At 51.3% G+C, this 11,070-nt stretch overlaps 1 long non-coding RNA gene across 1 annotated transcript; it reads left to right on the forward strand.

Moving 5' to 3' along the window:
• Positions 1-3,453: 3,453 nt before the first annotated feature.
• LOC143435227 (uncharacterized) lies at positions 3,454-7,398 on the forward strand. Its single transcript, XR_013105353.1, has 2 exons — positions 3,454-3,872; positions 6,049-7,398. It is a non-coding gene; the product is annotated as an uncharacterized LOC143435227 (long non-coding RNA).
• The last annotated feature ends 3,672 nt before the right edge of the window (positions 7,399-11,070 follow it).

The raw sequence follows: 11,070 nt of genomic DNA on the forward strand, positions 1-11,070 counted from the left end.
GCTGGCCGCCGGGGGAGGCGCCCCATAAAGAATCTCAAAGGGGGTAAGTCCATGTGGCCCAGGCGTGTTTCGGGCTCGATACAAAGCCAGGGGTAGCAGGGTCACCCAGTCTCTAGTGCCAGCTGCCAGCGTTAATTTGGTTAAAGTCTCCTTTATAGTTCTATTTACTCTTTCTACTTGACCTGAACTCCTGGGGTTATATGCGAAATGCAGTTTCCAATTTATCCCCAGTGCTTTGGCCACTGACTGACTTACCTGGGAGATGAAGGCGGGTCCGTTGTCTGAGCCCAGAATATGTGGTATCCCGTAGCGGGGGATGACTTCCTCTAACAGTTTCTTTGCAACCACCCTCGCAGTCTCATGTTTTGTCGGGTAAGCCTCTACCCAGCCTGAAAAGGTATCTACAAAAACCAACAGATAGATGCCTGTATCCATAGAGCCCAGGTTTTACCTCTGTGAAGTCAATTTCCCATTGAGTTCCGGGTCGGTTGTCCCGGGCATGGGCTCCACGGGGCACCCTGTTGTGTCCTGCATTAACCTGGGCACAAATGTCACAATTGGCTGTGACTTGCTGGAGAATCTTGTCTTTGCCCAGGAACAGTTGTTTCTCCTCTTCTTTATCTACCAGCATTTTCATTTTCTTCTGACCCAAATGGGTCATCCTGTGTAGGCATTGAATTAGAGCCTTGGTTTGCTGTGTGGGCCAGATTGGCTTTTCCTGGGGGGCCCATAGTCTGGAGATGGGGTCGTAGGCGGCCCCCATTTTCTTGATCAGCTCTAGATCCTCTTGACTATATGTGATTGCCAGTGGGGGTTCATCTTCGGGGTCGGCTCTGACCGGGAGGGCCTCAGCGGACTCCCTTATCGCCGCCTCTCTTGTTGCTTGATCTGCCAAGCGGTTGCCCCGGGCCTCGATGCTGTCTCCTTTCTGATGGCCTGGGGTGTGAATTATGCTCAGGGCTGAGGGTAAAAAGAGGGCTCGGAGGAGTTCAAGGATCTCCGTTTTGTTTTTAATTGCCTTACCCTCTGAAGTCAGCAGTCCTCTTCTCCTATATATTTCACCATGGATGTGGGCCGTGGCGAAGGCGTATCGGCTGTCAGTATAGACGTTGAGTCTCTTACCTTCTGCCATGCGGAGGGCCTGGGCCAGGGCAATTAACTCTGCCCTCTGAGCCGACGTTCCCGGCGGCAATGTTTCTACCCAGATCACCTCTGAGGTGGTGGTAACTGCAGCTCCTGCCTTTCGCAGCCCGTTGTGTACCAAGCTGCTCCCATAGGTGAACCAGGTGTAGTCCGGAGAGGAGAGGGGCTGATCTGTCAGGTCGGGGCGTGTCCATGTACTTCCGCTAGGATCTGGAGGCAATCATGGGGGTCGGGCTCCCCAGGGAGGGGGAGCAAAGAGGCCGGATTAAGCACTACCGGGGATCCATAGGTGATTCGTTCGGAGTCCAGCAATAAAGTCTGATAATGTGTCATTCGGGCGTTGGAGAGCCACCTTCCTGGGGGTTGTTTCACCAGGGACTCCACCGCATGTGGGGCAAACACCACCACCGGCTGGCCCAATGTTAACTTCATAGAGTCCTTGAGCAAGAGGGTGATGGCCGCTACCATCTTGAGGCACGGTGGCCATCCGGCAGCAACTGGGTCCAATTTCTTTGACAGGTAGGCCACTGGTCGTCGCCAGGAACCCAATTTCTGTGTCAAGACCCCCTTCACATATCCCTGTTTCTCATCTACAAAGAGGTCAAACGGTTTGGTCAAATCTGGGAGTCCCAGGGCCAGGGAGTTCAGAAGAGCCCGTTTTATGGCCTCAAACGCCTCCTAATGTTCTGATTCCCACTGATATAATACCCCTTTTTTAGTTAGGGGATATAGGGGGCTGCCAGTTCCGCAAACACCAGTATCCAGAGGCGGCAGAATCCCGCTGTCCCCAGGAACTCTCGTAGTTTCCTAGAAGAGTTGGGCGCAGGAATGCTCAAAATGGTTTGTTTGCGAGCCTCTGTCAGCCACCTCTGGCCTTCGTGGATCTGGTATCCAAGGTAAATCACCCGAGGCTTACAAAGCTGAGCCTTCTTGGCTGATGCCCGGTATCCCAACGCCCCTAGGGTCCCAAGCAGGGCCTCAGTCCCTCGTTCGCACTCCTCCTGGGAAACCGTTGCTAGGATAAGGTCGTCTACATATTGAAGTAAGACGAGGGCTGGGTGTTGGACCCTAAAGTCCGCCAAGTCCTGATGTAGAGCCTCATCGAATAGTGTGGGGCTGTTTTTAAACCCCTGTGGGAGCCTAGTCCACGTCAGTTGCCCTGAGATACCCAGCTCAGGATCTTTCCACTCAAAGGCAAATAGGGGCTGGCTCTCTGGATGCAGACGCAGGCAAAAGAAAGCATCTTTTAAGTCCAGGACGGTATACCAACGGTGCGTTGGAGGCAACCCAGTGAGTAGGTTGTATGGGTTGGGCACCGTGGGGTGGATATCTTCCATCCTCTTGTTTACTTCCCTCAGATCCTGTACAAGTCTGTAGTCCCCAGTGCCTGGTTTCTTAACGGGAAGGAGCGGGGTATTCCAGGGGATTGGCAAGGGGTCAGAATCCCCTGGTCTAGCAGCCTACGAATATGAGGCCGAATTCCTTCCCGCGCCTCCTGTGACATTGGATATTGCTTGATTGAAACAAGGCTGGCGGAGGCCTTCAGCTGGACTATGAGGGGTGGCTGTCTCAGCGCCAATCCCATACCGCCTGTTTCAGCCCAGGCGAGAGGAAATCTCTCCAGCCACTGCCCTATTTCCTCCGACTTCGTCTGCACTGACTCATGAAGTCTATATTCTTCTTCTAGATTTAAGGTTAATACCTGGATGGGTCGACCTTGGGGACCCGTAACCCGGGGTCCCCCTTCTTCAAAATGTATCTGGGCTTTTAATTTGGTTAGTAGGTCTTTCCCCAAGAGGGGGTATGGACAATCAGGAACATGTAGGAAGGAATGAGACACTTTACTGTTAGCCAGATGCACCTTGCGCTCAGTGGTCCACTGGTAGGATTTTCCTCCGGTTGCCCCTTGGACTCACGCTGTCTTCTCACTTAGGGGTCCCGGTTGGCGGGTGAGAACAGAATGCTGGGCGCTGGTATCGACCAGAAAGGTGACTGGCTGCCCCCCCACTTGAAGGGTTATCCGGGGTTCGGGGGGGGGGGCTCCTGACCCTGACCTCCCTAGTCTTCTAGGTTTAAGAGGGAGGTCTGAGCGGGCCCCTCGGTCTCTTGGGGCAATCTTTTATCCAGTGGCCCCTTTCCTTGCAGTAGGCACATTGATCTTGATCTACCGCTGGGGCTCTCCTTTCCCGCTCTCCTGGTTTCTGGCTACTCTGTCTCTGCCCTGCTACTACAGTGGCCATTATTTTACTAAGATCTCTGCTGCGTTTCCTATCCCTCTGGGCCTCTCTCTCTTCTGTTTCTCTCCTCAGCCTCTCCTCTTTCTCTTCCTGTGTCTCTCTAACTTCCTTCTAATATCTGGAGCCGACTGCCAGATAAAAGACATGATGAGGTGAGTGGCCTGGCTCGGATCCTCCGGGTCATATGGGGTATGTACCCGGGAGGCATCCTTCAGACGTTCCATGAACGTAGATGGATGTTCCTCCGGTCCCTGAGTGACTGACTTGACCTGGGCCAAACTGGTGGGCTTTTTACCTGCCCCTAGGAGACCCGCTACAAGCAACTGGTGATAGAGACGTAGGCTGGCCCTACCTGCAGCCGTGGTGAAGTCCCACTCGGGTTGCTTCAAGGGGAAAGCCTCCTCAATTTCAGCCGGTATCTGGGTGGGGCATCCATCGTCGCCCGGTACCTGTTTCCAGGCCTCCTGGAAGACCCTCTGCCTCTCCTCAGAGGTGAGGAGCACCTGTAAGAGCTGCTGACAGTCATCCCAAGTGGGCTGGTGGATGATTAAGACAGATTCAATAAGACTAGTCAGCTTAGAGGGATCCTGTGTAAAAGAGGGGATATTGTTCTTCCAATTATAAAGGTCTGAGGCGGAGAAGGGCCAATATTGGGGGTGACCATCGTTCCCAGTTCTCAGCGGGAGGGCCTGTGACGACCCCAGGGGTTCCCTTCGGCCTCTAATCTGACCCGCTACTGGAGAGAAATCGGGGTTCTCAGGGGACGCTTCCTGTCCCCGCGGAGGGTCTACCTCGGAGGAGGGGGCCCCACCTGCCGTCGCAGACTGGCCCTCCAGTCCCCGCTCTCCATAAGGAGAGGGGTCCTCAGTTAGAAGATCAATAAGAGGGCCCTGGTCGGATGGCAGGACCGGGGGACATTTTTTCTTGTCCTCCGTTTGTTTGACAAGGGCAGGGTAGAGGGCAACGGGAGAGGTAGCAGGAGGGGCAGTTGGGACTATGGCGGGGGCCGGCAAAGGAGGTAGGATTGGAGGGGGAACGGGAGAGAGGAAGGGTTTTACCCATGACAGCGGGTCTACCACCAGCGACTCCCAGGTGATGATATATGAAACCTGATCCGGGTGTCCGCCCGGTCCAGGATTCATCACCCTCTCCTTAACCTGCCGAATAATGGAAATGTTAAAAGTACCATCCCGAGGCCACCCGACTGAAAAGGTCGGCCACGGCCACTCGGAGGTACAGAAGGTCTGCCATCTGCCTTTCTTGACGTTCACAGAGTTGTTGTGGGCCACACCGCGGACCTCCTTGAAATGCTGTAAAGTCAAACTTAAAGGGGTGACCAGAGTCTAGCCCATAATTTCTCCCAAAGAAACACTTAGGACTAAACAATAAACGACAGAACAGAACACAAACACAGACAAACGCGCTGCGCGGCTCCGATGCCAAAATGAAACCAAAAAACCTGAAGGGGTTTGAGAAGAGGTCGGAGGATCCTCTATCTCCAGAGACACATATCCGCGGGTCAGGGGTGGTGCCCGGAAAAGTCCCAGGACGCCGTGTTTTCAGACTTTCCCCCAGGACGTCTCCTGGGGGCGCGGAGAAGGAATCTGGGTCCTTCAACCCTTCCTAAGTCCGCCGGAATTACAGAGCAATCTAGCTAGATCGTATGGAAGACAGAGACAGAGACAGAGACAGAGACAGAGACAGAGAGACAGAGAGAGAGAGAGTCAGACAAACAGATAAAGACGCAGGTCTGAGAGACTCCCCCCCCCCCCCCCCCCCCCCCCCCGTCACCAAAGACACCGAGACCAGGTATTCGGATGCAACAGCAAGAGGCTTTATTTTTCCAAACGGGTACCCTGACGACAGTGTCTCCCTGGAGGACTGCCCTGCGGTGGTCCAGGGATTGGGGTTTTTATAGAGGTTCAGAGCAGGAAGCTAGGTTTACAGAAGCGAGAAGCATGGTTACAGGGTTCTAATTGGACAATTCAAATAAGGCCAGGTTCAACCTAGGGTCAACACCCTGCCCCAGGAACGAGGTGCTCGGAGCAGTCTCTATTGTTCTTTGGATCACCTGGTGTTTTTCTGGGTACTTTCTGTCCCCCGCCTGGGGCCAGGTGCGCTGCTTTGGCACTATCTTTGACATGCTCAGGGGCCCAGTATTTTTCCAGCCTTACAAAACAACTCTGCTGAGCAAAATAACTCTGCTGAACAAAACACTCTACTGAACAAAACACTCTACTGAACAAAACAACTCTGCTAAGCTGGGGTCTTTCATATGTATGTATGTATGTATGTATGTATGTATCTATCATATTGCTGATTGTCAAACATTATTTGTAGCTATTTACTATCTGAATAATTTTGAAAACATCTTGCTGTGATTAACTATACTAGTATCTAACATGACCATGAGTTTGACTGCCTATTTTAAGATTTGTTTATTTATTTTATGTATTCACCATTGCTCTCTTCAGACACACCAGAAGAGGGCCCTAACCCTAACCCTAACCCATCAGACCCCATTACAGATGGTTGTGAGCCACCATGTGGTTGCTGGGAATTGAACTCAGGACCTCTGGAAGAACAGTCAGTGCTCTTAACACCTGAGCCATCTCTCCAGCCCTGATCGCCTGCCTATTAACTTGTATTTTTTATCCATTCCTAACAGTTTATAATATGTGGCGCCCCGCTTGTCCAGCAAGGAAGACACGACAAACCGGATTCTTCTCAACAGCCTTTATTGGAAGCGCTCTTTTAGCTTTCTGGGAGAGACTGACTCAAATGCCCAGAACGAGCTACTTATATACCCCCAGCCCTGGGCGTAGCAAAGCACATGGAGGTGTCCGATTGGTCAATTTGCAATGTCTCATTAGCATACTCATTAGCATACCCACCCGGGAGGGGTGATTGGCCAAGTTCGTGGTACCCTAGTTGTACCTCATTTGCATGCCCCATTTGGGAGGGGCTGGAGTCAAGTTCCTAAGTGCACTGCGCAGTGCACTGATAGTTCTACCTGAGAGCCTGAGTAGCCGCCATCTTGGATCGTCGCCTCAGAGCGGCTGATGGGCAAATGTCAGCCTGTCAGCTGCTCTGAGGCTGGGGTGCTGCTTCTCTCAGCTGGCAGCCACAGCCACTTTTAGTCAGTGGCGCCGAGAGCAAAAATGGGCAGCTGCTTTGAGTCGGCGGCTGCGCTGTGAGAAAAAACGGGCAGCTGCTTTGAAGCGGCGGCAAGCTGACAGACCTGCGGTGCCTTCCAGCCGTCAGGTCTGTCAGGTCAGCTGCCTACAATAATAGCAGCTTTCAAAAGGACCAGAACTTTACATTGAATCTTTTTTTTTTTTTTTTTTTTTTTGGTTTTTTTTTGGCAGGGTTTCTCTGTGTAGTTCTGCCTGTCCTGGAACTCACTCTGTAGAGCAGGCTGGCCTCGAACTTAGAAATCTGCCTGCTTCTGCCTCCCAAGTGCTGGGAGATTGAATCTTTAAGTATTTGAGTAATGCAAGGGTAAACTTTACACAGAAGATACAAAAACATTATGCTTCCAGTTCCCACCCAGAGTTGGGGGAAAATGGTTCTTCAGGGGTCTTAGGCTAGCCCAAGATAAGATGATTAGCCTCTGGATTTGCAACATTCCAACCCCTACACTGTGGGGGGGCCATGGCAAGGCCTCACTCTTGGCAAACACTCACCCTTGGCTCTCCTATCTACTATTCTTCTTTCTGCTTACCTTCCATGATTCACTTGTCAGTTCTCAGAACTTCAAACAAGGCCTCATAGCAACCCACCTTAGTAACCCTTCCTCCTGATCTCTAGATTTAGCCAACATCCTGTTAGATAGATGTTTTTAGAACCCCTGGTAACAGAAAGGCTTTGTGAGAATAACTTAGTTAAACAATACAGCTGCAGCCAGCTTCCTCCACCTCCACCTCAAAGCCCTCTTTCCTTTCCTACCCCTCCCCATATCCTGTTTTCAGAGTATATAACCTGTGTGAACAATAAAATCTTTGCCGGCTTGATCAGACTTCTTGGCGTGCTGTGCCTTTTTATTTCCTCACGCATCTCAGTCCTCTCCACAGGGTCTAACTTGATTATCCAGCTGGCCTGGACACTCCACATCACTGTAGTTCTAATCAGTCTTTGCAGACACCGCTTCTTTGTAGGAATTCTCATTGATGCCTGGAACTCTGTGTAGACCAGGCTAGCCTCAAGCTCATAGGGATGCACTTGACCGTGTTTCCCAAGTGTGTGATTAAATAGATTAAAGGTCACCATGAGAAACAAACCTGATTCATCCCCTGCTGAAACCCATTCAAGGTTGTCACACTGACTTGAGTTGAGGCCATGACCTTAACCTGCTCCCCAAAGCCCTGTGGGTGGTGGCCCCACCTGCTTACTCCCCGATTGACTGCATGGCCTCCAATGCCAGCCCTGCCCTGCTCCCACCTGCACACAGCCTTGGGGTTTGCTGAGCCCTGATCTGAAAGCTCCTGCCTCTGGGTCTCCCCTAGTTAGCTCCACGTTACACTCAGACCTCAGCTTCTTCAGGGAAGGTCTGAAATCTTCCTTCTAGGAATCTCCTCTTCAGAAGCCTCACGTCAAGGCATAGCTTCCACGCACAAGGCACTGGCAGAGTCAGGCCTCTGTACATGTAGGTGACTATTTGGTGGTGTCTGTCCCTGGAGGACATAGATCCCTGAAGGTCATGGCCGTGGATGTAGGCCCTCGGCTCTGTCCTCCCCTGAGCCCAGCAGTGGATTCTCCACAAACATTGTTTGCATAAGTGTGTGCATGCCAGGGTCTGGGGCAGGAGGATCCAGATGTTCCAGGATTTCAGATGGGTCAAAAGTCACCCTTTTCCCTCCACAACTCTTAAAAATAGGATATTTTTCCAAAAGTATAGAGTGTACACTTCCCCTCTGTGTCCTGAGGTGACAGTTTTATGTTATGGGACGTTCTCAACAGCTTCGACCGATCATCAAGAAACACGTTCCTCCATTCTGTTTGTGCTGCTAGAGCCAGGGGAGCCGGGGGAGCTGGGAGAGCCAGGAGAGCCGGGGGAGCTAAGTTCTTAGACTAGTGAGGGCGGTGAGGGGCTGCGCTCATCAGAGTGTAGGAGGACAGGTTAGGGAGGGACAAGGCCAGACTCAATGGAGACAGAAGGTCCAGAGGCAGTGTCGGGGAGGCAGTAGGTGAGAGGGCAGGAAGACTCCAACTCATGTGTTTGCTGTTAAAGGACACTGGTGGGGAGCAGGCTGGATTTCACACAGTTTCTGTGATGGATGCTATGAAACACACGGCTGCTCGGCTTCCTGTTCCTCTGAGGTGTGAGTTGTGGTGGGAGAGTCAAGCCTCAAGCTCCAGCTGTCTGCTGCCACACTTTCCATTTTCCTAGGGGGCAGGCAGGAGGATGGCAAGTTCAAAGCCTGTCTGAGCTACAGAGTGAATTCAAGGCCAGTCTGTGCTATTCAGTGAGACCTCATCTCAAAGTAAGAATTAGTGTGCGTGTGTGCATGTGTGCATGTGTGCATGTTTTCGTGTGTGTGTGTGTGTGTGTGTGTGTGTGTGTGTGTGTGTGTATTGGGGATGGAGGTTACTGGGGTTTGATCCTAGTGCCTTGAGTCCACCAGTGTGGAGAGATGGCTCCACAGTGAAGACCACTTGCTACTCTTACAGAGGACCCTACAGTTCTGAGGGATCCAGCGCCCTCTTCTGGCCTCTGTCAGCATCACATTTATGCACTCTGGAAAAACAGTCATAGAAAACAAAAAGTTAAATTAAAAACATTTTGGAAAGAACTGGGGCTATAGCTCAGTGATAAAATGCTTGATTAGTGGGCTCAAGGTGCTCCATTCCCAATACACACACACACACACACATATACACCACACACTCACACGCACACACTCACACACGCACACACTAACACATACACACACGCACACACTCACACACGCACACACTCACGCATACACGCACACACGCACACACGCACACACGCACACACGCACACACTCACGCATACACGCATACATGCACACACACACGCACACACTCACACATACACACACGCACACACTCACACACGCACACACTCACACACGCACGCACACACGCACACACGCACACACGCACACATGCACGCATACACGCATACATGCACACACACACATGACACACACACGCACACACGCACACACGCACACACTCACACACGCACGCACACACGCACACACGCACGCGCACACACTCACACACTAACACATACACACACGCACACACGCACACACGCACACACTCACGCATACACGCATACATGCACACACACACGCACACACTCACACACGCACACACTCACGCATACACGCACACACGCACACACTCACACATACACACACGCACACACTCACACACGCACACACTCACACACGCACACACGCACACACGCACGCGCACACACACACACACGCACACACGCACACACGCACGCACACACGCACACACGCACACACTCACACATACACACACGCACACACTCACACACGCACGCGCACACACACACATGACACACACATGCACACATGCATGCGCACACACACACACACGCACACACGCACACACGCACGTGCACACACACACATGACACACACATGCACAGCCCACATTCTCTCACACACACAGAGAGAGCACAAGACCAGGGGTGAGGCTCACTATAACTCATTTCAAATGCACGAGACCCTGTTGTTGTTTTTTGGTTTTTTTTTTTTCTGTCAAGTACAGCAAACCGAACTAAATGAAAATGAAATCAGAGTTCAGAACATGGACGGGGTGGAGACACAGCTCAGAGGGTAAGCACCCCGACTGCCCTTCCAGAGGATCTGGGTTCAATTCACAGCCCCCTTGTAGAGGCTCACAACTGTTTCTAACTCTAGTTCCGGGGAACTTAACTCCATGTCCTGGACTCTACAGGTACTGCATGCATATATGCACACACATACATGCAGACACAACATTCATGCATAGGAAATACATAAACTAAGAATGTTAAAAGCACCTGTAATTTTGCATAGTATATAATCCTTGAGAGTGACAAAAGCTGTTAGTAATTTATGCACTTATGTCGTACTTTATTATTTCATAGTATAGTATTTTCTGAAGAGTAGCTACCTCAGCTGTATGACGGTGTCTGAGTATAATCCTAGCAATGCAGAGGCCGAGGCAGGCGAATCATGAGTCCCAGACAAGCCAGAGCCACATAGTGAGTACCAGGTTAGACTGCAGCATAGAGAGAACCTACCTCACAAATCACAAGTAGACACATGAATGTGCTATAAACATGTGCTGTGTTATACCAGAACACACTCACACACCCATGCTACTGTGCCTCCTGATGGACATATGACATACACTACACACAGATTCTATACATCACATAACCACATGTGTAACACAGGACATAACATGTAGGTTCATGTAAGTACACTGTATGTTCACATAATGGTTTCTGGAACATATCCAGATGTTAAGTGATGAATGACCACATGTGGAGGTGCCACAGGCTGTGTGATAGGTAATCTTCATTGTCAGCTGGAAGGGATTTAGAGTCTTTGTGGAAACAGCTCTGGGCACATCTAGAATGCATTTCCTGAAAGGTTTAACTGAGATAAGACCCACTCTGGATGTGCGTGGCACCATC

Source organism: Arvicanthis niloticus, chromosome 20 (assembly GCF_011762505.2).
Source record: "Arvicanthis niloticus isolate mArvNil1 chromosome 20, mArvNil1.pat.X, whole genome shotgun sequence".
In the NCBI taxonomy this organism is placed as follows: Eukaryota; Metazoa; Chordata; class Mammalia; order Rodentia; family Muridae; genus Arvicanthis; species Arvicanthis niloticus.